The following is a 26,744-nucleotide window of genomic DNA, read 5'->3' as shown; positions in this document are numbered from 1 at the left end:
TAATTACAAATAATGACTCATATAAATTGATAACACCAAGTAAAAAGGAAAAAGAAAGAAAAAAAATAAGAACAATGAAGGTAAAAAGAAAAGAAAAGAAGATAACATGTAAAAATAAGAAGAATAATAGAAAAGTGAGGAGGGAAGAAGAGAAAAAACCTTGTCAATGGGGGTGAGAGAAAGTAAAAAGTGAGAAAGGAGGAAGAAGGAGGAAGGTAGAAAGAAGAAATAAGGGGGAAAAGAGAAAATAGGATTTGGGGAGAAAAAAGATATGATATTTGGCAAAATTAGGAAAACTGTGCGCCGTAAGTGACGCGATCGCGTGGGGCATGCGGTCGCGCGACTTGCGCTTAAGATGATTGACGCGGTCGCATCGGTCACGCGGTCGCGTGACCCAGTTTGTGCCATTGGCGCGAGGGTCGCCTCGCACTCGCACAACTCTCTGTTCAAAATCATTAAATGCCAAATTTCGGGTGACGCGATCGCATGGGGGATGCGATCGCGTGAGTGGGATATTTTTGGGATACGACGCGGCCGCGTGGAGCATGCGGTCGCGTGAGGTGGACTGCGCGTTGATGAGCGGATAATTTATACGCTTTTTGGCATTGTTTTTAGTATGTTTTTAGTAGAATCTAGTTACTTTTAGAGATGTTTTCATTAGTTTTTATGTTAAATTCACATTTCTGGACTTTACTATGAGTTTGTGTATTTTTCTGTGATTTCAGGTATATTTTGGCTGAAATTGAGGGACTTGAGCAAAAATCAGATTCAGAGGTTGAAGAAGGACTGCTGATACTGTTGGATTCTGACCTCCCTGCACTCAAAGTGGATTTTCTGGAGCTACAGAACTCAAAATGGCGCGCTTCTAATTGCGTTGGAAACTAGACATCCAGGGCTTTCCAGAAATGTATAATAGTCCATACTTTGGTCGAGTTTAGACGACGTAAAAGGGCGTTGAACGCCAGTTCTACGCTGCTGTCTGGAGTTAAACGCCAGAAACAAGTCACAAACCAGAGTTGAACGCCAGAAATACGTTACAACCTGGCGTTCAACTCCAGAAAGAGCCTCTGCACGTGTAACATTCAAGCTCAGCCCAAGCACACACCAAGTGGGCCCCGGAAGTGGATTTATGCATCAATTACTTACTTCTGTAAACCCTAGTAACTAGTTTATTATAAATAGGACATTTTACTATTGTATTAGACATCCTGGATTGTATTTTTGATCCTGTGATCACGTTTTGGAGGCTGGCCATTCGGCCATGCCTGGACCTTTCACTTATGTATTTTCAACGGTAGAGTTTCTGCACTCCATAGATTACGGTGTGGAGCTCTGCTGTTCCTCAAAGATTAATGCAAAGTACTGCTGTTTTTCTATTCAATTCAACTTATTCCGCTTCTAAGATATTCATTCACACTTCAACCTGAATGTGATGAACGTGACAATCATCATCATTCCCTATGAATGCGTGCCTAACAACCACTTCCGTTCTACCTTAGATTGAATGAGTATCTCTTGGATCTCTTAATCAGAATCTTCGTGGTATAAGCTAGATTGATGGCGGCATTCATGAGAGTTCGGAAAGTCTAAACCTTGTCTGTGGTATTCCGAGCAGGACTCTGGGATTGAATGACTGTGACGTACTTCAAACTCGCGAGTGCTGGGCGTAGTGACAGACACAAAAGGAGGGTGAATCCTATTCCAGTATGATCGAGAACCTCAGATGATTAGCCGTGCTGTGACAGAGCATTTGGACCATTTTCACAAGAGGATGGGATGCAGCCATTGACAAGGGTGATGCCTCCAGACGATTAGCCATGCAGTGACAGCGCATCAGACCATTTTCTAGAGAGGATTAAAAGTAGCCATTGACAACGGTGATGTCCTTACATAAAGCCAGCCATAGAAAGGAGTAAGACTGATTAGATGAAGACAGCAAGAAAGCAGAGGTTCAGAGGAACGAATGCATCTCTATACGCTTATCTGAAATTCTAACCAATGAATTACATAAGTATTTCTATCCTTATTTTCTGTTTACTTCTTATTTAATTTCAAAAACTCCATAACCTTTTGATATCCACCTGACTGAGATTTACAAGGTGACTATAGCTTGCTTCATACCAACAATCTCCGTGGGATCGACCCTTACTCACGTAAGGTTTATTACTTGGACGACCCAGTGCACTTGCTGGTTAGTTGTGCGAAGTTGTGATAAAAATTTGAGATTACAATTGAGCGTACCATGTTGATGGCGCCATTGATGATCACAACTTCGTGCACCACGCGTCCAGCACCAGTCCAGCACCACTATAGCACAACTTTCAGCTGTGCACCATTATTATGCCGAAATCCTTGTCACGCGGCCACGTGGGGCACGCGGTTGCGTGGGAGGCCATTATTCCCATATGACGCAGTCACATCAGTGACGCAATCGCGTGGGACGATTTGTGCCATTGGCACGCCTCCAGCCACGCTCTCGCGTGACTCTCTGTTCGTTTTTATTTTCCCCCAGCTCCTTGCGACGCGGACGCGTCACTGAGGCGGTCGCGTCATGTGGAAAAATTTTTTTTAATCAAAAGCCAAAGTATGTGAATGCAGATGCACAGAATATACTAATAAATAGAAGAGTTATTGAATAAGGAAACTAAAAATAAAGAAAAGAACGATCATACCATGGTGGGTTGTCTCCCACCTAGCACTTTGCTTTAACGTCCGTAAGTTGGACGCTCCACTAGCTCAGTCTTCAGCTATGTGGGGGTCTTCCAAGCGAAAGATCTCGAGTTCCTTGTCTTTCTTTCACTTCTCGCCATGGTACAGCTTTAAGCGATGTCCATTAACTTTGATAAGTTCAGAGCTCGAAGGATGGCTAAGGTGATAAACTCCGTACGGTTCGGCCTTCTCTACTCTGTATGGACCTTCCCATCTCGATCTCAACTTGCCTGGCATGAGCCTCAGTCGAGATTTGTAAAGGAGGACTAAGTCCCCAAGTTGGAACTCTTTCCTCTTGATGTGCTGATCATGTACAGCCTTCATCTTCTCCTTGTATAGTCTTGAATTCTCATAAGCTTCTAGGCGAAGGCTCTCCAGTTCTTGCAGTTGCAACTTCCTTTCAGCTCTGGCTTTCTCAATTCCCATGTTGCACTCCTTGACTACTCAAAAGGCTTTGTGCTCTATTTCAACTGGGAGATGGCAAGCTTTTCCATAAACTAAGCAGAAAAAACTCATCCCAATGGGTGTTTTGTATGCTGTTCTGTATGCCCAGAGTGCATCTTGTAGCCTGGTGCTCCAGTCTCTTCTATAAGGCTTTACTATCTTCTGTAAGATACGCTTTATCTCTCTATTTGACACCTCGGCTTGCCCATTAGTTTGGGGATGGTAAGCTGTTGCAACTTTATGAATTATCCCATGCTTCTTCATCAATCCTGTTAGTCTCCTGTTACAAAAATGGGTGCCTTGATCGCTCACGATTGCTCGTGGTGATCCAAAGCGACAAATAATATGGTTTCTCACAAAGGAAACAACAGTGTTAGCATCATCAGTGCGGGTAGAAATTGCTTCCACCCACTTAGAAACGTAATCAACAGCTAACAAAACATAAAAATAACCATTAGAATTTGGAAATGGACCCATGAAGTCAATGCCCCAAACATCAAAAATTTCACAGAAAAGTGATGAGCGGATAATTTATACGCTTTTTGGCATTATTTTTAGTATGTTTTTAGTATATTTTTATTAGTTTTTATTTAAAAATCACTCTTCTGGACTTTACTATGAGTTTGTGTATTTTTCTGTGATTTTAGATATTTTCTGGCTGAAATTGAGGGACCTGAGCAAAAATCTGATTCAGAGGCTGAAAAAGGACCGCAGATGCTGTTGGATTCTGACCTCTCTGCACTCAAAGTGAATTTTCTGGAGCTACAGAATCCCAATTGGCGCGCTCTCAATTGCGTTGAAAAGTAGACATCCTGGGCTTTTCAGCAATATATAATAGTCCATACTTTGCCCGCGATTTGATGGCCCAAACAGGCGTTCCAAGTCAGCTCAAGAATTCTGGCGTTTAACTCCAAAACTGGCACAAAAGCTGGAGTTAAACGCCCAAACATGCACAAAAGCTGGCGTTTAACTCCAAGAAAAGTCTCTACACATGGAAGCTTCAATGCTCAGCCCAAGCACACACCAAGTGGGCCCGGAAGAAGATTTCTGCATTAATTACTGATTTCTGTAAACCCTAGGCTACTAGTTCTCTATAAATAGGACATTTTGCTATTGTATTTTCATCTTTGATAAGTCTTATGCTATCTTAGACACGTTTGGGGGCTGGCCTCACGGCCATGCCTAGACCTTGTTCTTATGTATTTTCAATGGTGGAGTTTCTACACACCATAAATTAAGGTGTGGAGCTCTGCTGTTCTTCATGAATTAATACAAGTACTATTGTTTTTCTATTCAACTCAAGTCTATTTCTTCTCCAAGATATTCATTCGTTCTTCAAATTGATGAATGTGATGATCCGTGACACTCATCATCATTCTCACCTATGAACATGTGCCTGACAACCACCTCTGTTCTACTAGCAATGGCTTGAATGCGTATCTCTTGGGTTTCTAATCTAAGATTGGAACCTTCGTGGTATAGGCTAGAATTATTGGTGGCCATTCTTGAGATCCGGAACGTCTAAACCTTGTCTGTGGTATTCTGGGTAGGATTTGGGAAGGGATGACTGTGACGAGCTTCAAACTCGCGATTGTGGGGCGTGTGACAGACGCAAAAGGATCAATGGATCCTATTCCGACATGATCGAGAACCGACAGCTGATTAGCCGATGTTGTGACAGAGCATCAGGACCATTTTCACTAAGAGGACGGGATGTAGCCATGACAACGGTGATGTCCAACATAAAGCTTGCCATGGAAAGGAGTATGAATGATTGGAAGAAGGCAATAGGAAAGCAGAGGTTCAAGGGGAACAAAGCATCTTCATACGCTTATCTGAAATCCACCAATGAATAACATAAGTATCTCTATCTTTATTTTATGTTTATTTTCATCACCTTAAACTCCATAACCATTTGAATCCGCCTGACTGAGATTTACAAGATGACCATAGCTTGCTTCAAGCCGACAATCTCCGTGGGATCGACCCTTACTCACGTAAGGTTTATTACTTGGATGACCCAGTGCACTTGCTGGTTAATTGTGCGGAATTGTGACAAAGTGTGATTCATGTTTGAGAGCTCCAAGTCCTTTGGCGCCATTGTTGATGATCACAATTTTGTGCACCAAGTTTTTGGCGCCGTTGCCGGGGATTGTTCGAGTTTGGACAACTGACGGTTCATCTTATTGCTTAGATTAGGTATCTTTTCTTCAGAATTTTTAAGAATGAATTCTAGAGTTTCAAGGTGATGTTCCCACTATCACAAAAGCTGATTGATTCTCATCAATTTAGCTATTGAATGTAATGTCCTGCTGAAGCTTGGCCAAACATGTCTAATCCTTTTTAGACTGAAGCTTTAGACTAACATTGCATGATTCCTGGAATTCTCATTAAAAGTTTTGATCCTCTTTATTTTCTTTTCTATATAGTTTTCGAAAAAAATACAAAAAAAATTTTTAAAACCATAAAAATCAAAAATATTTTATGTTTCTTGTTTGAGTCTAGTATCAATTTTTAAGTTTGGTGTCAATTGCATGACTTTCTTCTTGCATTTTTCGAATTTATACATATTGTTCTTCATTGATCTTCAAGTTGTTCTTGATGATTTCAGTGCTCTGATCTTTAAATTCTCTTGTTTTGTGTGTTTTGTTGTTTCTCATATGCATTCTCAATTTGTTAGTGTCTCTTATATGAAAATTTTTAAGTTTGGTGTCTTACATGCATTGTTTATTTGATCTTAGTTGCATTTTTATTGATTCCCATCATAAAAAATTCAAAAATATTTTTTAAAACTATGCCTTTTCAAGTCAATAATACAGAGAATTGAAGATTCAGAACATTCAGCAGAAGAATCAAACAGAAAAAGCCGGGCATTCAAAACGCCCACTGAAGAAGAAAAACTGGCATTTAAACGCCAGCCAGGGTACCTGGTTGGGCGTTTAACGCCAGGATGACACTAGAGGGAAGATTTTGTTTTTAATTCACATTTTTTTCAAGTTTTCATAATTTTTCAAAATCAAATCTTTTTCAAATCATATCTTTTCAATCATATCTCTTTCAAAATCAATTTCTTTCCATTTTATATTTATTTTTACTATTTTCAAAAATCCTTGCTTCAATTCAAGATTTACTTCAAAAATTTTCAAGTTGTTACTTGCCTATTAAGAAAGGATCAAATTTTAAATTTTAAAATCATATCTTTTAATTTCTTGTTAGTTAAGTAATCAACTTTAGTTTTAAAACTTTCTCTTTTTAATTTGATTTTCAATCATATCTTCTCAATCATATCTTTTCAATCACACCCTTTTTCAAAATTAATTTTCAATCATATCTTTTTAATTTCTGATTTCAAAATCTTTTTCAAAAATCACTTGATTTCTTTCTCAATCTTAGTTTTCGAAAACCAATTACCAAATTTTCAAAATCTCTTACTTTAATTTCGAAAATTTCTTCCCCTCTTCTCACATCCTTCTATTTAAGGGACTAAGACTCCTCATCAAAGTGCAATTCGAACTCTGTCCCTCTTGATAAGTTTGAATTCCCTCTTCTCCACCTCCTCCTTCTATTCTTCTTTTCTTCTGATACTTCAAGGAATCTCTATACTGTGACATAGATGATTCCATACTTTCTTGTTCTCTTCTCTTTCATATGAGCAGGAGCAAAGATAAAAGCATTCTTATTGAAGCTGATCCTGAACCTGAAAGGACCTTGAAGAGAAAGCTAAGAGAAACCAAAACACAACTCTCTCTAGAGGGCCTAACAGAGCTCTTCAAAGAAGAAGAAACCATGGCAGCCGAAAACAACAATGCCAACAATGCAAGGAAGGTGCTTGGTGACTTTATTGCACCTACTCCCGACTTCTATGGGAGAAGCATCTCAATCCCTGCCATTGGAGCAAACAACTTTGAGCTTAAGCCTCAATTAGTTTCTCTAATGCAACAGAATTGCAAGTTTCATGGACTTCCATTGGAAGATCCTCATCAGTTCTTAGCTAAGTTCTTGCAAATCTGTGACACTGTCAAGACCAATGGGGTTGACCCTGAAGTCTACAGACTTATGTTCTTTCCTTTTGCTGTAAGAGACAGAGCTATAACATGGTTGGATTCACAACCTAAGGAAAGCCTGAACTCTTGGGAAAAGCTAGTCAATGCCTTCTTGGCAAAGTTCTTTCCACCTCAAAAATTGAGTAAGCTTAGAGTGAAAGTCCAAACCTTTAGACAGAAGGATGGTGAATCCCTCTATGAAGCTTGGGAAAGATACAAGCAACTGATCAGAAGATGCCCTTCTGACATGCTTTCAGAATGGAGCATCATAGGTATTTTCTATGATGGTCTGTCTGAACTATCCAAGATGTCATTGGATAGCTCTGCTGGAGGATCTCTTCATCTGAAGAAGACGCCTGCAGAAGCTCAAGAACTCATTGAAATGGTTGCAAATAACCAATTCATGTACACCTTTGAAAGGAATCCTGTGAATAATGGGACAACTCAGAAGAAAGGAGTTCTTGAGATTGATACTCTGAATGCCATATTGGCTCAGAACAAGATATTGACTCAACAAGTCAATATGATCTCTCAAAGTCTGTCTGGAATGCAAGGAGCAACAGGCAGTACTAAGGAAGCATCTTCTGAAGAAGAAGCTTATGATCCTGAGAACCCTGCAATGGAAGAGGTGAATTACATGGAAGAACCCTATGGAAACACCTATAATCCCTCATGGAGAAATCATCCAAATCTCTCATGGAAGGATCAACAAAGACCTTAACAAGGTTTCAACAAAAATAATGGTGGCAGAAACAGGTTTAGCAATAGCAAGCCTTTTTCATCATCTTCTCAGCAACAGACAGAGAATTCTAAGCAAAGCCACTCTGACTTACCAACCATTGTCTCTAATCTAATCAAAACCACTCAAAGTTTCATGACTGAAACAAGGTCCTCCATTAGAAATTTGGAGGCACAATTGGGTCAGCTGAGTAAGAAAATTACTGAACTCCCTCCTAGTACTCTCCCAAGCAATACAGAAGAGAATCCAAAAAGAGAGTGCAAGGCCATAACCACATCTCATATGACCGAACATGGAGAGGAGGAAGAGGCAGTGATTCCCACTGAGGAAGACCTCAATGGACGCCCACTGACCTCCATGGAGTTCCCTAAAGAGGAACCATGGGAATCTGAGGCTCACGCTGAGACCATAGAGATTCCATTAAATTTACATTTGCCATTCATGAGCTCTAATGAGTATTCTTCCTCTGAAGAGGATGAAGATGTTACTGAAGAGCAAGTTGCTAAGTATCTTGGAGCAATCATGAAGCTGAATGCCAAGTTGTTTGGTAATGAGACTTGGGAAGATGAACCTCCATTGCTCATCAAAGAACTGGATGACTTGACTAGACAGAGATTACCTCAAAAGAGACAGGACCCTGGAAAGTTCTCAATCCCTTGTACCATAGGCACCATGACCTTTGAGAAGGCTTTGTGTGACCTAGGGTCAAGCATAAACCTTATGCCTCTCTCTGTAATAGAGAAGCTAGGGATCATTAAGGTACAAGCTGCAAGAATCTCACTGGAGATGGCAGACAATTCAAAAAAACTGGCTTATGGACTTGTAGAGGATGTCTTGGTAAAGGTTGAAGACCATTGCATCCCTGCTGATTTCATAATCCTAGAAACTGGGAAGTGTATGGATGAATCCATCATCCTTGGCAGACCCTTCCTAGCCACAGCAAAGGCTGTGATTGATGTTGACAGAGGAGAATTGATCATTCAAGTGAATAAAGACTCCCTTGTGTTTAAAGCTCAAGGATATCCCTCTGTAACCATGGAGAGGAAGCATGAAGAGCTTCTCTCAATACAGAGTCAAACAGAGCCCCCACATTCAAACTCTAAGTTTGGTGTTGGGAGGCCAAAACCAAACTTTAAGTTTGGTGTTGAACCCCCACATTCAAACTCTAAGTTTGGTGTTGGGAGGTTCCAACATTGCTCTGAACATCTGTGAGGCTCCATGAGAGCGCACTGCCAAGCTATTGACATTAAAGAAGCGCTTGTTGGGAGGCAACCCAATCGTTACTATTCTATGATAATTTTCTATTTTCTATTTTATGTTTTCTGTAGGTTGATGATGATGTGAAGTCACAAAAATAATTGAAAAAGCAAAAACAAAGTGAAAAACAGAATGAAAAATAGAACACCCTAGAGGAGACAGTTACTGGCGTTTAAACACTAGTAAAGGTAGCAGAATGGGCGTTAAACGCCCAGTCTGGCACCATTCTAGGCGTTTAACGCCAGAAATGGGCACCAGACTGGCGTTTAACGCCAAGAATGGGCAAGAAGCTGGCGTTAAACGCCAGAAATGGGCAGCAGCCTGGCGTTTAACGCCAGGATTGGCAGAAAGGGGCATTTTGTACGCCACTTGGTGCAGGGATGAGATATCCTTGACACCTCAGGATCTGTGGACCCCACAGGATCCCTACCTACCCCACCACTCTCTCTCTTCTTCACCTATTCACCAATCACCTCAATACCTCTTCCCCAAAAAACCCCTCACCTATCAAATCCCACCATTCTCTTCACCACTGACATCCATCCTTCATAAAACCCCACCTACCTCACCATCCAAATTCAAACCACTTTCCTTCCCAAACCCACCCTCTATAGCCGAACCATACACACCCCTCTCACTCCTATATAAACCCATCTTCACTCCTTCATTTTCACACAACCTAAACACCACTTCTCCCCCTTGGCCAAAACACAAAGCCCACTCCATCTCATCTACTTCTTCTTCCTCTACTCTCTTCTTTCTTCTTTTGCTCGAGGACGAGCAACCTTCTAAGTTTGGTGTGGTAAAAGCTAAAGCTTTTTGTTTTTTTATAACCATTTATGGCACCAAAAGCCGGAGAAACCTCTAGAAAGAGGAAAGGGAAGGCAAAAGCTTTCACCTCTGAGTCATGGGAGATGGAGAGATTCCTCTCAAGGGTGCATCAAGACCACTTCTATGAAGTTATGGCCAAGAAGAAATTGATCCCCGAGGTCACTTTCAAACTCAAAAAGAATGAGTATCTGGAGATCCGACATGAGATCCGAAGAAGAGGTTGGAAAGTTCTCACCAACCCCATTCAACAAGTCGGAATCTTAATGGTTCAAGAGTTCTATGCCATTGCATGGATCACCAAGAACCATGATCAAAGTGTGAACCTGGACCCCAATAATTGGCTTACAATGGTCCGAGGGAAATACTTGGATTTTAGTCCGGAAAATGTAAGATTGGCATTCAACTTGCCCATGATGCAAGAAGATGTACACCCATACACAAGAAGGGTCAACTTTGATCAAAGGTTGGACCAAGTCCTCATGGACATCTGTGAAGAGGGCGCTCAATGGAAGAGAGATTCAAGAGGGAAGCCAGTTCAACTAAGAAGGCATGACCTCAAGCCCGTGGCTAGGGGATGGTTGGAGTTCATCCGACGCTCAGTCATTCCTACTAGCAACCGGTCTGAAGTTACTATAGACCAGGCTATCATGATTCATAGCATCATGATTAGAGAGGAAGTAGAAGTTCATGAGGTTATATCCCATGAACTCTACAAGGTGGCGGACAAGTCCTCTCCTTTGGCAAGGTTAGCCTTCCCTCATCTCATTTGTCACCTTTGCAATTCGGTTGGAATTAACATAGAGGGAGACATTCTCATTGATGAGGACAAGCCCATCACTAAGAAAAGGATGGAGCAAGTGAGAGAACCTCACCAAGAGCACGAGAAAACTCCTCATCATGAAATCCCTGAGATGCCTTAAGGGATGCATTTTCCTCCACAAAACTATTGGGAGCAAATCAATACCTCCCTAGGAGAATTAAGTTCCAACATGGGACAACTAAAGGTGGAGCACTAAGAGCATTCCATCCTCCTCCATGAAATTAGAGAAGATCAAAGAACTATGAGAGAGGAGCAACAAAGGCAAGGAAGAGACATTGAGGAGCTCAAGCACTCCATAAGATCTTCAAGAGGAAGAACAAGCCGCCATCACTAAGGTGGACCCGTTCTTTAACTTCCTTGTTCTTTATTTTCCTGTTTTCGAAAATTATGCTTTATGTTTATCTATGTTTGTGTCTTTATTACATGATCATTAGTGTCTATGCCTTAAAGCTATGAAAATGAATCCATCACCTTTCTTAAATGAAAAATGTTTTTAATTGAAAAAGAAAAAGAAGTGCATGAATTTCAAATTTTAAAACAGTTTAATTATTTTGATGTGGTGGCAATACTATTGTTTTTCTGAATGAATGCTTGAACAGTGCATATTTTTTAATTTGATTGTTTATGAATGTTAAAATTGTTGGCTCTTGAAAGAATGAAAGGAAAAAAGAGAAATGTTATCTGATGATCTGAAAAATCATAAAATTGATTCTTGAAGCAAGAAAAAGCAGTGAAAAGCTTACAAAAAAAAAAAGCAAGCAGAAAAAGCCAATACCCCTTTAAACCAAAAGGCAAGGGTGATAAAAAGGATCCAAGGCTTTGAGCATTAGTGGATAGGAGGGCCCACAGGAATAAAATCCTGGCCTAAGCGGCTAAACCAAGCTGTCCCTAACCATGTGCTTGTGGCGTGAAGGTGTCAAGTGAAAACTTGAGACTGAGCGGTTAAAGTCGAGGTCCAAAGCAAAAAGAAGAGTGTGCTTAAGAACCCTGGACACCACTAATTGGGGACTCTAGCAAAGCTGAGTCACAATCTGAAAAGGTTCACCCAGTTATGTGTCTGTGGCATTTATGTATCCGGTGGTAATACTGGAAAACAAAGTGCTTAGGGCCACGGCCAAGACTCATAAAGTAGCTGTGTTCAAGAATCAACATACTTAACTAGGAGAGTCAGTAACACTATCTGGATTCTGAGTTCCTATAGATGCCAATCATTCTGAACTTCAAAGGATAAAGTGAGATGCCAAAACTGTTCAGAGGCAAAAAGCTAAAAGCCCCATTCATCTAATTAATAATGATCTTCATAGATGTTTTTGGAATTCATTGTATATTCTCTTCTTTTTATCCTATTTGATTTTCAGTTGCTTGGGGACAAGCAACAATTTAAGTTTGGTGTTGTGATGAGCGGATAATTTATACGCTTTTTGGCATTGTTTTTAGTATGTTTTTAGTATATTTTAATTAGTTTTTATTATATTTTTATTAGTTTTTATTTAAAAATCACTCTTCTTGACTTTACTATGAGTTTGTGTGTTTTTCTGTGATTTCAGGTATTTTCTGGCTGAAATTGAGGGGCCTGAGCAAAAATCTGATTCAGAGGCTGAAAAAGGACTGCAGATGCTGTTGGATTCTGACTTCCCTGCACTCAAAGTGGATTTTCTGGAGCTACAGAAGCCCAATTGGCGAGCTCTCAATTGCGTTAGAAAGTAGACATCCTGGGCTTTCCAGCGATATATAATATTCCATACTTTGCCCGAGATTTGATGGCCCAAACAGGCGTTCTCAAGAATTCTGGTGTTTAACTCCAAAACTGGCACAAAAGCTGGAGTTAAACGCCCAAACTGGCACAAAAGCTGGCGTTTAACTCCAAAAAAAGTCTCTACACATGAAAGCTTCAATTCTCAGCCCAAGCACACACCAAGTGGGCCCGGAAGAAGATTTCTGCATTAATTACTGATTTCTGTAAACCCTAGGCTACTAGTTCTCTATAAATAGGACCTTTTGCTATTGTATTTTCATCTTTGATAAGTCTTATGCTATCTTAGACACGTTTGGGGTCTGGCCTCATGGCCATGCCTAGACCTTGTTCTTATGTATTTTTAACGGTAGAGTTTCTACACACCATAGATTAAGGTGTGGAGCTCTGCTGTTCTTCATGAATTAATACAAGTACTATTGTTTTTCTATCAACTCAAGTCTATTTCTTCTCCAAGATATTCATTCGTTCTTCAACTTGATGAATGTGATGATCCGTGACACTCATCATCATTCTCACCTATGAACATGTGCCTGACAACCACCTCTGTTCTACTAGCAATGGCTTGAATGCGTATCTCTTGAGTTTCTAATCTATGATTGGAACCTTCGTGGTATAGGCTAGAATTATTGGCGGCCATTCCTGAGATCCAGAATGTCTAAACCTTGTCTGTGGTATTCTGAGTAGGATCTGGGAATGGATGACTGTGACGAGCTTCAAACTCGCGATTGTGGGGCGTGTGACAGACGCAAAAGGATCAATGGATCCTATTCCGACATGATCGAGAACCGACAGCTGATTAGCTGATGTTGTGACAGAGCATCAGAACCATTTTCACTGAGAGGACGGGATGTAGCCATTGACAACGGTGATGCCCAACATAAAGCTTGCCATGGAAAGGAGTATGAATGATTGGAAGAAGGCAATAGAAAAGCAGAGGTTCAAGGGGAACAAAGCATCTTCATATGCTTATCTGAAATCCACCAATGAATTACATAAGTATCTCTATCTTTATTTTATGTTTATTTTCATCACCTTAAACTCCATAACCATTTGAATCCGCCTGACTGAGATTTACAAGATGACCATAGCTTGCTTCAAGCCGACAATCTCCGTGGGATCGACCCTTACTCACGTAAGGTTTATTACTTGGACGACCCAGTGCACTTGCTGGTTAGTTGTGCGAAATTGTAACAAAGTGTGATTCACGTTTGAGAGCTCCAAGTCCTTTGGTTCCATTGTTGATGATCACAATTTCGTGCACCAAAAAGCATAATTTGCTGAGGCATCTCATCCTTCCTGGATATATTACCAAATTTCTGGAATGGGAAACAGGATCTACAAAATTCAGCGGTGTCTCTAAAAAGAGTAGGCCACCAGAATCCACAGTCTAAGATTTTTCTGGCAGCTCTTTGAGGGCCAAAATGTCCTCCACTCTCAGATGAGTGACAGGCCTCTAAGATGGACTGGAATTTTGATTGAGGCACACACCGTCTAATTACCTGGTCAGCGCCACATCTCCATAAATATGGGTCATCCCATATATAATATTTAGACTCACTTTACAGCTTGTCTCTTTGATGCTTAGAAAAGTTTGGAGGAAAGGTACGGCTAACTAAATAATTAGCTACAGGTGCATACCAAGGGACTATCTCAGATACTGCTTGCAGGTTATCAAATGGAAAATTATCAGCTATAGGAGTGGGATCATCTGTAATGTGCTCAAGGCGACTCAAGTGGTCTGCCACTAAATTCTAGTTACCACTCCTATCCTTAATTTCTAAATCAAATTCTTGTAATAGCAGTGTCCAACGTATAAGCCTTGGTTTAGACTCCTTTTTAGATAATAGATACTTTAGAGCTGCGTGGTCTGAATACACTACTACCTTCGTACCAAGTAAATAGGCTCGGAATTTATCCAGAGCAAAAAAAATAGCAAGAAGCTCTTTCTCAGTAGTAGTATAATTAGACTGAGCGGCATCTAAAGTTTTAGACGCATAAGCAATAACAAAGGGGTCCTTACCTTCACGCTGAGCCAGTGCTGCTCCTACTGCATGGTTGGAAGCATCACACATAATCTCAAATGGTTGGCTTCAGTCTGGTCCTCTTACAATTGGGGCTTGAGTCAGTGCGGTCTTCAGCTTATCAAACGCTTGTTTGCAATTTTCACTGAACTCGAACTCAATGTCTTTCTGCAGTAATCTGGATAAGGGAAGTGCTACCCTACTGAAGTCCTTTATGAATCTCCTGTAAAAACCTGCATGGCCAAGAAAAGAATGGACCTCCCTCACAGAAGAGGGGTAAGGTAAAGTAGAAATAACATCCACCTTTGCTGGGTCTACAGAAATGCCAGTATTAGACACAACATGTCCTAGTATAATTCCTTGTTTAACCATAAAGTGACATTTTTCAAAATTTAGCACAAGGTTTGTATTGACACATCTATCCAATACTCTAGATAATCCATCTAAGCAAAGGCTAAAAGAATCGCCGTATACACTAAAATCATCCATAAAGACTTCCATACAGTCCTCAATAAGATCAGAAAAAAGACTCATCATGCACCTTTGGAAAGTAGCTGGTGCATTGCACAAGCCAAAGGGCATTCTCTTGTAAGCATAAGTCCCAAAAGGACATGTAAAAGTGGTCTTTTCCTGATCCTCAGGAGCTATATGAATCTGGAAATAACCTGTGTAACCATCTAAAAAGTAATAATGTGATTTACCTGACAGGCGATCCAGCATTTGATCAATGAATGGAAGAGGATAGTGATCCTTACGGGTTGCTTGGTTGAGGCGTCTGTAGTCAATGCAGACCCTCCAGGCGTTCTGAACTCTGGTTGTCAGGAGCTCTCCATGCTCATTCTTCACTGCAGTGACTCCAGACTTCTTTGGCACTACTTGTACTGGGCTCACCCATTCACTGTCTGAGATGGGATAGATGATATCTGCCTCTAATAGTCTGGTCACTTCCTTCTTGACAACCTCTAGGATAGTGGGGTTCAGTCTTCTCTGTGGTTGACGGACAGGTCTTGCTCCCTCTTCTAAAAATATTCTATGCTCACAGATTTGAGGGTTGATGCCCACTATGCCTGCCAAACTCCAACCAATTGCCTTCTTGTGCCTCCTCAGCACACCAAGTAGCTGTTCTTCCTGTTGGGAAGTGAGCTCCCTTGCAATGATAACCAGAAACTTCTACCCGTCTTCAAGGTAAGCATATTTGAGGTGTGGAGAAAGGGGTTTTAATTCTAACTTCTGATCATGTTCAGGCTCTGGATTGTCTGGAGCTGGTAACAGTGGTAAGGCACTGTCATTGTCCTCTGAGAATGACCCCACACTTGGACCTTGTCTTGTGTGCTTCTCTTCAATTTCTCTTGGTGAACTTCAGCCACGGTTTCATCTATAATGTCACACTGGAGGATAGAATGATCCTCCGGAGGATGCTTCATAACTCCATTCAGATTGAAGATCAATACTCGGCCATCTATTTCAAAAGAGTATGTTCCTGAGAAAGCATCTAATTTAAACTTTGAGGTCTTCAGGAATGGTCTTCTGAGTAGGATTGATGATGGCTTATCTGAGGCATTCTGAGGCATCTCCAAGATATAAAAATCAATGGGAAACGTGAGTCCTTTAATGCCCACTAATACGTCTTCAGCAACTCTAGCCACTGTAATAATGCTCTTATCTGCTAACACAAAACGAGCTGCCGACCTTTTTAAGGGAGGGAGCCTCAAAATATCATATATAGACAAAGGCATTATACTTACACATGCTCCTAAATCACACATACAATCAGAAAATACTACACCACCTATAGTACAATTAACCATGCAAGGACCTGAGTCACTACACTTTTCAGGTAAACCTCCCATTAAAGCAGATATGGAACTTCCTAAGGAAATAGTTTCTAATTCATTAATTTTGTCTTTATGGATACATAGATCTTTTAGAAACTTTGCATACTTAGGTACCTATTGAATGACATCAAAAAGGGGAACAGTTACCTCAACCTTTTTAAATATCTCTACCATTTTGGGATCAGGTTCCAGCTGCTTCCTGGGCTTCCTTGCAAGTTGTGGAAATAGAATGGGAGTGGTGTCTTCTACAGTGTCTGCGCCATTTGGTGCCTCCTCCTGTGGTTGCACTTCTTCTTCTTCAGCCGTGTCCTGTATGTCCTCTTCTTCTTCAACATCTTTTATTTCCACTACCTCTTCAGCTGAGGTGTATTCTGGTGGGCTTGGCTCCTCCTGATTCCCCTCCTGTAGTGTGGTTCCGGACCTCAGGGTGATAGCATTGATACCACCCTTGGGATTGGGTAATGGTTGAGAGGGGATTCCACTGGAGCTCGAAGGTTGATTATTAGAGTTAGTCATTGATCCAATCTGGGAGACAAGAGCCTGCAGGGTAGCAGTCAGACCATTTAAAGTGGCATTAATGTTGTTTTCCATGGTCTGGTGTCTCCGCTCAATAGATTGTAGTAAGTCATCATTGGCAGATGAAGAAGGATAAGTAAATTGAGAGGTTTGCTGTTGGGTATTCTGTGGTCCTTGGGGTTGCCTCAGTTGAGGTGCTCTGTAAGGCTGATTTTGATTCAGATTTTGATTCTGATTTTACTGCCTGTTGTTGTTATTATTCCACCTCTGAAATCCCTGATTATCTCTGCCTCCTCTATTATTGTTGTCCCTCTAATTCTGGTTAGAATTGTCCTGCCATCCATGGTTGTAATTGCCACCTTGATTGTACCCTTGGTTGGGGCGGTCATAGAAGTTATGAGTGGCTGCCACGGTGTTGTCTTCCTGCTGGAGCTGCGGACACTCATCAGTATAATGGCTATAATCTGCACAGATTCCGCAGACTCTTTGTGGGACTAACTTTTGATTTTGTTATGCTGGAGAAGGTTGAGCTTGCTGAACTTGTTGTTGATTCAATTGCATTTGCTTCAGCAAGTTAGTCATTTCACAGATACTCTGAGTTAGAGCAGCAGTCTCTCTGCTAGAGGATACTTCTGCAACAGCTTTTGAACGGCTTTGTTTCTGCCTGTGATTCCTAGTAGATTCAGCTAAATCACTGATCAATTGCCACGCCTCATCAGTGGTCTTGTACTTCTTCATAGACCCATTGCTAGCACTTTCCAATGTGGTCTTATCTTAGGGCCTCATGCCCTGTGTGACATATCCGAGTAACACTATCTTGTCAATCATATGGTGGGGGCATGCTTCCAGAAGATTATTGAAGCACTCCCAGTACTCATAAAGCGTCTCGGATTCATCCTGAACAATCATGGAAATGTCTTTTCTCAGTTTATCAGTAACTTCAGCTGGAAAGAACTTTTCCAAAAACTCTCTTCTGAGTGTATCCCAGTTGGATACAGTTGCTGCGGGTTGAGTGTAGTACCACTCTCTTGCCTTTCCCTCAAGAGAGAACGGGAAGGCTTTCAGCAAAATTGAAGTTTCATTCGCACCATCACGCCTGACAGTAGAGCAGGCTGCCTGAAAATCTCTCAGGTGCTTGATGGGCTCTTGAGCAGGTAAGCCATGAAACTCGGGTTGTCTCTCAAGGAATTGCAGGGCGGTGTGATTTAATATTGGTTATGGAAAATTGTATTTTTGGGTTTTGAAATAAGGAACAGGTAATTTAAATGACAAGAAAAATAAATTAATAATTATAAATATCTCTTGGCAAGGTATAAGAAATTGAGGTCCTATCCTGACTATCTTTATCAGGTGTGATGAGAATTGAATTTTGCTCCCACTTTTATTAACCTTTACTAACAAAGGAAAGTCAAGTGGACGAATTAATTTGCTACTCAGGTCCCAGTCAACTCATATGGAAAGACCAGAGTTATTGGAGTACAAATTAATCAGCAAAGAATTCCAATTTCAATCAACAGCTGAGTTTGATAATTCAAGTGTTACTAATTACTCAACCAAAACAAGAGAGAAAATAAATCTAAATTCAAATTGGAAGCAATCATAAATATAATAAAACAATTATTAATCTGAAATACCTCAAAATATATTAATTAAGAAAATCATAACATGAATAGTTCATAAGTCACATTGGAATATTAACAAGAAAAAGTATTGGAATAAATAGAAATAAAGGAGAAACATTAATTGAAGGAAAATATTGAACCTGATATTGAAGTGGTAAAAATAAAAGGAATCCTAAGCTTAAAACCTAAGAGAGAGGATAGAACCTCTCCCTCTAAAAACTACATCTAATCCTAAAATTATGAAATATGAATATTGTATTATGTATATCATTGATTCCTTCATTCTCTGGCTTATATTCTGTGTTTCTGGCTTGGATTGGGCCGAAAAAGGGTCCAACAATCGCTGGAGGCGTTTTCTGCAGATTTTGTACGTGGCGTTTGTCACGCGTCCGTGTGGGTCAAGCGTATGCGTCAACTACGTTCTACTCAAGGCGCGCATCCGCATCATCCACGCGTTCGCGTCGCTGCATTTTCGCGCTAGGCACGTGTTCGCGTTGTCCATGCATTCGCGTCGTCCATGCATTCGCGTCGCTGCCTTTTCTTCAAAACTCCATTTTTGTGTGTTTCCTTTTTGTCCTTTAAGCCTTTCCTGCCCTATGATATCTGAAAATACTTAACACACACATCACGGCATCGAATGATAATAAAGGATAATTAAATTTAGTAATTTTAAAGCATAGAAAACATGTTTTTCACTTATATCATAAATTAGGGAAGGGAAAGTAAAACCATGCAATTTACATGAATAAGTGGGTGAAGAATTGATAAAACACTCAATTTAAGCACAAAATATATCATAAAATATAGGTTTATCAAGTAGCAGAATCCATCTTATTAATCTGGGCTTAGATTCTTGTTTGGTAAGCAATTATTTGAGTGCTGCATGATCAGTGAATACAATTACTTTAGAGCCAATAAGATTTGATCTAAACTTATCAAAAACAAAGACTATGGCTAAAAGTTCTTTCTCCGTGGTGGTGTAGTTTCTTTGATTCTCATTAAGGACCTTGCTAGCATAGTAAATAACATGCACTAGCTTGTCTTTCCTCTGTCCTAGAACAGCACCAACAGCAAAATCAGATGCATCACACATTAATTCAAAGGTAAGATCCCAGCTAGGTGGTGCTATAATAGGTGCAGAGGAGAGTCTCTTCTTAAGCTCATCAAAGGCTACCATGCACTCTCTATCAAAAACAAAGGGAGTATTTGAGACAAGTAGGTTGGTAAGAGGTTTTGCAATATTTAAAAAGTCCTTGATAAACCTCCTATAGAACCCAGCATGTCCCAAAAAGCTTCTGATTGCCTTGACATTGCAAGGTGGAGGTAATTTCTCAATTACTTCCACCTTTGCCTTATCCACTTCTATGCCATTGTTTGAAATCTTGTGACCAACCCCCTCAGTTACCATAAAATGGCACTTCTCCCAGTTCAAAACCAGGTTGGTTTCTTAGCACCTTTTTAGCACCAAGGCAAGATGACATAGGCAATCAGAATATGAGTTTCCAAACACAGAAAAGTCGTCCATGAATACTTCTCTGAACTTCTCAACCATGTCCGAAAAGATAGAGAGCATGCACCCTTGGAATGTTGCAGGTGCATTGCACAATCCAAAGGGCATTCTCCTATAAGCAAAAATACCATATGGACAAGTAAATGAAGTTTTTTCCTGATCCTTGGGGTCTACAACAATTTGATTGTAGCCCGAATACCCATCCAGGAAGCAATAATACTCATGTCCTGCCAATCTCTCGAGCATCTGATCCATGAAAGGTAAGGGAAAATGATCTTTCCTGGTGGCTTCATTAAGCTTCCTATAGTCAATGCACATGCGCCACCCGGTCACCGTTCTTGTAGGTATAAGCTCATTCTTCTCATTTGGTACAACAGTGATCCCTCCCTTCTTTGGGACTACCTACACCGGGCTTACCCAAGGGCTGTCTGAGATGGGGTAAATCACCCCTGCTTGCCACAATTTCAACATTTCTTTTTGAACCACTTCATTCATAGCCGGATTCAGCCTCCTTTGTTATTGCCTTGAAGGTTTGGCATCTTCCTCAAGTAGGATCTTGTGCATGCACATTGAAGGATTGATCCCTTTTAGATCTGCAAGTGTCCAGCCTATGGCATCCTTGTGTTGTCTCAGCACTTGGATAAGCTCCTCTTCCTGCTCCTTACTCAAACTTGAATTTATGATCACTGGGTGGGTATTGTTGGCACCCAAATATGCATATTTCAAGCTGGGTGGTAAGGTTTTCAATTCTAGTTTTGGTGCTTCTGCTTCTTTGTTGTCTGTGGTGGTTGGCATGATTGAATTCTTCCTGGTTTCTTGTGGTAGTTCTTCATTTGATGTTGGTTGTTCCAGCCCCATAGTTCTGTCACATTGCTCTTCTTCCAAAACCCCTTGAACTATCTGTTCTATGGTTTCTACCATCATGCATTCTCCTATGGACTCCTTGGGGTAACTCATTACCTTAAAGACGTTGAAGACCATATTCTCTTCATGCAATCTCAAGACTAGTTCCCCTTTTTGCACATCAATGATGGCTCCAGCAGTAGTTAGGAATGGCCTTCCTAGGATGATTGATGTGTTGGCCTCTTCTTCCATGTCCAGCACAACAAAGTCAGTTGGGAAAATGAATTCCCTCACTTTTACCAACAAGTCTTCCACTACCCCATTTGGAAACTTGAATGTTCTGTCAGCCAATTAGAGTGCCATTCTTGTTGGTTTGGCTTCCTCAATCTTCATCCTTCTCATCATGGTTAAGGACATGAGATTTATGCTAGCTCCTGATGATTGGACTTTTGTATGGGTTAGAATTCATAATTGAAAGCTCGTTGTAATATAGTTCCTAAACCAAGCAATAGTCCTTTCATACAAAAACTTGTTTGTCACAAGTATAACCCCTAAATTTATAAACCGAAGTATTGAACCTCGGGTCATTCTCCCTAGGAATTACAATAAAGTGTCTTGTTATTGGTTATGGGTTGTATTTTGGGGTTTTTGGGATAAGAGACATGAAATGTAAATGGCAATGAAAATAAACTAACAATTAAAAAGGTCTTGGCAAGGTTTGGTGGTCAAGGATCTCTATCCTAATCACTAACCACAACATGAGAATTGGTAAGGATCAACCTCATTAAGTCATCCTCTAACTAACAAAGGAAAGTCAAATGAGCTATGTCAATCCAAGTCCATAAGTCCTAGTTCTCCACTAAATCAATTAGTGAGATCTAGAGTTAATGGCTCCCAATCGTCAATCACTTGGACATTAGTAACTCAAGAGTTCCTAAGTTACCTTCCCAAGCCAAGAGCACTAAAATCTACTCTAAAATCCAACCACGTATTTCATCAAATACTTGGAAGGCACAAAAGAAAAGCATAGCAAATTACAAGAATTAAAGGAATCTACAACCACGAAAGTAAGAGATTAACAATAGAAAGGCAAAATAATAGAAAAGTAAACTCATAACTAAAAGAAGCATTTTAACAAACACATAGAAGGCAATAAAAGTAAACAACATGAATTGCAAGAATTAAAGAGAGATTTAACTAGAATAGCAAGAGATCAACAATAGAAAAGGAAAACAATTATGAAACAACAAAGAACTTACCAATTGCATTGAAGAAGAAATGTAGATCTACAAAAGAAAGTTCATAAACTACAACTAACAATATAAAGGAATTATAAGAGAAGAAGAATTCTACAACTACAAGAGAACAATTAAGAAAGAAAAAAGGAAAATTAGAAGAGAGAAGAAGATCTAGATCTAGATCTAAACCTAATCCTAATTCTAGAGAGAAGTGAGAGCTTCTCTCTCTAAAAACTAACTAAAGCATGGTAAAACTAAAATAAAACTAAACTAATGACTAGATGCCTCATCCCCCTTCAATCCTTGGGTCAAATAGCATCAGAAATGAGTTGGATTGGGCCCACAAGGCTTTATAATTCGCTGGCCACATATTGCTTTAAGTGGATCATATGGCAGCAACGATGCATACGCATACAATGCGCGTACACGTCACCATAAGTGTGCAGAAAATATGACAAATCTTGTATTATTTTGAAGCCCCAGATGTTAGCTTTCTAACGCAACTGAAACTGCATCATTTGGACCTCTGTAGCTCAAGTTATGGTCGTTTAAGTGCGAAGAGGTCAACTTGATAGCTTTTTTATTCCCTCATTTCTTCATGAGTTCTCCATTTTTACATGCTTTTCCTTCATTCCCTTGATCCAATCTTTGCCTCCTAAATCTGAAATCAATTGACAAACATATCAAGGCATCTAATGGAATCAAGGTGAATTAAATTTAGCTATTCTAAGTCCTAAAAAGCATGTGTTCACTCTTAAGCACAATTAAAGGAAAATTTACAAAACCATGCTATTTCATTGAATAAATGTGGGTAAAAGGTGATAAAATCCCTTAAATGAAGCATAAGATAAACTCTACAAATGGGGTTTATCAGCTCCCAGGTCACACAAGGCTTTCTCAATAGTGATATCCCCTATGATGCAGGGGATTTGGAAACTCCATGGGTCCTTCATCTTCTGAGGTAGCTTCTTTTGTATGATGGCGCTACATTTCTCAGTTAGTACTATGGTCTCCTTTGCCTCCCAGTTCCTTTTTCTTGTTATAAGCTCTTTCAAGAATTTGGCATAGAGTGGCATTTGCTCTAATGCCTCAGCAAATGGTATGCTGATTTGGAGCTTCTTGAAGATCTCTAGGAACTTAGAGAATTGGCCATCCTTCCCCTCTTTTCCCAACCTTTATGGGTACGGTGCCTTTGGCACATAAGGCTTCAAGACTGGTTTTGGTGAGGGTGGAACAGGGGTCTCTTCTTTATTCTTGTTTTCATGCTTTTTCTGAAATTTCTTCTTTATGGTTGCTTTTGCTTGGGTTTCCTTCCTCCACAACTTTCCCACTTCTAAGTGTAATGGCCTTGCATTCCCCTCTTGGGTTGGCCATGGTATCACTGGGGAATGTGTGTGTGGACATTAGGATTTGCTTGGATAAGATCCCTACTTGTGCTTCCAACTTTGAGATTGCTGCGCCTTGATTTTTCAGATTTGTCCTGTATTCTTCTTGATTGGCATCTATCCTTCTGTCAGTCTGCGTTTGTCTCTCCGTAAGGGTGGAGACTGCTCCTGCAAGCTGTGATGATAGTTGTGCTATTGTAACTTCCATCCTCTCAAAGTTGCTCTTGATTTCACATGGTTGCATAGTTGAGGGTGGTGTGTCTTGATGGTGGTTTTGTGTGTTGGTTGGTTGCCATGGTATGATGTGTTTTGTGAGTTATGGAAAGGTTTATGGTTGCCTGTTTGATGGTTAGGGTTGTGAGTGTTGTGTTGATTTGATGGATAAAGTTTGTTGTACTCCTGGTTATGGTTTTGTTGGTTTCCCCACCCAAAATTTGGGTGGTTCTTTCAACCTGGGTCTTATGTCTTAGAGTTTGGATCATATGGTAGTCTAGATGAGTTGTTCACATAATTAGCTTGTTCCCAGTCACCGTCAGATTCTGATGTACTTCTTTCTTGTTGAGGAGTTTAGTCTTGAATGGCTGAGACTTGATTAGCCTCCATCTTCTTGGTTAAGGCTGCTATTTGTGCTGCAATTGCCTTGTTTTGTGCTAACAAAGCGTCTACAGAGTTGAGTTCTAGCACTCCTTTCTTCTGAGTTCTTTCTGAAGCATAGAAATACTCATTTTCAGCTACAGTTTCGATGACATCTATGGCTTCTTCAATGGTTTTCTTCTTGTTGAGTGAGCCTCCTGAAGAATGATCCACGGCCTTCTTTGATTCATAAGACAGCCCTTCATAGAAGATGTGTAGTTGTACCCACTCATTGAACATTTCTGGTGAGCATCTTCTTGTCAGATCTTTGAATCTCTCCCAGGCCTCGTAGAGTGTTTTCCCATCTTGTTGTCTGAAAGTTTGCACCTTAGCTCTTAGCCTGTTGATTCTTTGTGGAGGGTAAAATCTTGCAAGGAATCTGTTTACAACATCCTCCCATGGGTTAGGCTTTCCTTGGGAAATGATTCCAACCACTTTGCTGCCTTATCTCTGAGTGAAAAGGGGAACAAAAGTAGCTTGTAGATGTCAGGGTGTACCCCATTGGACTTTACAGTATCACATATCCTCAGGAAATGTGTTGAGATATTGATTTGGGTCTTCTTGGGCATTTCCTCCATATTAACAATTATTCTGGACAAGTGTGATGAGTTGAGGTTTCAACTCAAAATTGTTAGCATGGATTGTTGGCTTTAAGATGCTACTGCCACAATTTCCTGGATTTGGGTTGATATAGGAGCCTAAGACTCTCCTTTCTTGCCCAACATGATTTCCAGCTTCCTCTCTAACATGGTTATGTGCTTCTTCTTCCATGGTGGTTTCTAGATCTTCCTCCACTTCTTCTTCTCCAACTATGCCTTTGCCTCTGGCCTCCTGATGCGGGCAAAAATTAGCGAATTAAAAATTGTTAAAATATATACGTTGCAAGTATAGTTCTTAACTCGCCAAAAATCTGCCTTATCAATTTAGAAGGGTGTCATAGAAAATAAAATTAAAATACTGGGAGTATGAGTCCCAGGTCGTCTCCCAACGAGTTGCAGGAAAGGGTGTTATTTTATTAATCAGAATGTTTTCAAAAATGTTTGATTGAATGGCAGAAAATTAAATTGGAGAATTTATATAAATTTAAATAAAAACCTTGACTGGGAGTTGATTACATGGAAGCCCTATTCTTGATGGAATACTCTCAAGATTAATTGACAATTGAGAATTATTACGTTTAGTTATCCTTTACTAAGTAAGGGGAGGTCAAACAAGTTGGAATGCTGTTCTATCCACAATTTCTAATCCACTCTTGGGAGGATTGGTTTTAGGAACTAGAGAGCAAGCCAACAATAAACTCAATTACAACTTTTCTCTTGAACATTCCGCTCAAGGGTTCCTTTCAATCAACTCCCCATCAAGTTAGGGAACTACTCACTCATTGTAAATGTAAAATTCATAACATCAACGTAGGAATTAAAGAAAGACATGATAAGTAATGATGAAAAGATTAATTAAAAGCAAAAGTAATTCTTATATTAATAAAAGCTAAAATAATCTAATCGTAAAATCAAATAAAATTAAGGAATATGGAAGAGTAAGAGACAAGTGAAGAGAACGAACTAGAATGTCAAAGTCTTGATGAGGCAAATAACTCTTCTCAATATCCCAATGCAAAAACAATGAAAATAACCTATCCTAAAAACTATGAATGAGTAGAGAGAAAACCTAGACGAGGAGTAAAACTAGATCTAAAAACTAAAACTGTGCGGAATGAATGTCGTTCTTGGTTTCTGCATGTTCTCTGGCTCTAGTCTACTGTTCTGGGCCGAAAATTGGGTCAAAATAGGGCCCAAAATCGCCCCCAGCGAATTCTGCAGATTATGCAGATTGCGCACGTCACGCGATCGCGTCGCTCATGCGGACGCGTCATTCGCATTTCTGCTTTGCCACGCGGACGCGTTGTCCATGCGGCCGCGTCACTGCAAATTGCTCTCTTCCGCGCGGTCGCGTTATCCATGCAGCCGCATCGCTTCTCGCTGGTCATCTCCTCAATTTCTTGCGTTCCTTCCTTTTTTGCAAGCTTCCCTTCCAATCTCCAACTAATTCATGCCCTATAAAGCCTGAAACACTTAACACACAGATCACGGCATCGAATGGAATAAGGGAGAAATAAAATACATAATTAAAAGTCTCTAGGAAGCAAGTTTTCAACCATAAAACATCTTTAGGAAGGAAATATAAATGCATGCTTATTTAATGAATAAGTGGGCAAAGATCATGATAAAACCACACAAATAAAACACAATATAAACCATGAAATAGTGGTTTATCACCTCCCTCCTTAATCTAAGGAAGGTCCTCTCAGGTTCACTATCGAATGGAGATACAATCTCTCCTCTTCTACCTGTCATACACTTAGCAAATAACCAGTAGAGAACAAGTGAAGTGAAAGAAAATCTTATTGGGATTAGTGGTTAGCTTTGTTGATGCAATTAATCAAACAATTAGAAGGATGGAAATATGGGCAATGGATAACTAAAATAATCAAGAAAAGAAGGAATAGAAATTAGAGTAGAGATAAAAGAAAACCAAAAGAGTA

The 26,744-nt window shown here is 40.2% G+C and overlaps 1 non-coding gene across 1 annotated transcript; it reads right to left on the bottom strand.

The window, feature by feature from the left end:
- Nucleotides 1-7,341: 7,341 nt before the first annotated feature.
- LOC112738526 (small nucleolar RNA R71) lies at nt 7,342-7,449 on the bottom strand. Its single transcript, XR_003169483.1, has one exon. It is a non-coding gene; the product is annotated as a small nucleolar RNA R71 (small nucleolar RNA).
- Nucleotides 7,450-26,744: the final 19,295 nt, after the last annotated feature.

The sequence above is a fragment of the Arachis hypogaea genome, chromosome 13 (genome assembly GCF_003086295.3).
Source record: "Arachis hypogaea cultivar Tifrunner chromosome 13, arahy.Tifrunner.gnm2.J5K5, whole genome shotgun sequence".
In the NCBI taxonomy this organism is placed as follows: domain Eukaryota; kingdom Viridiplantae; phylum Streptophyta; class Magnoliopsida; order Fabales; family Fabaceae; genus Arachis; species Arachis hypogaea.
The sequence above is the reverse complement of the archived record's forward strand: the minus strand, read 5'-3'. Positions and strand labels throughout refer to the sequence as shown.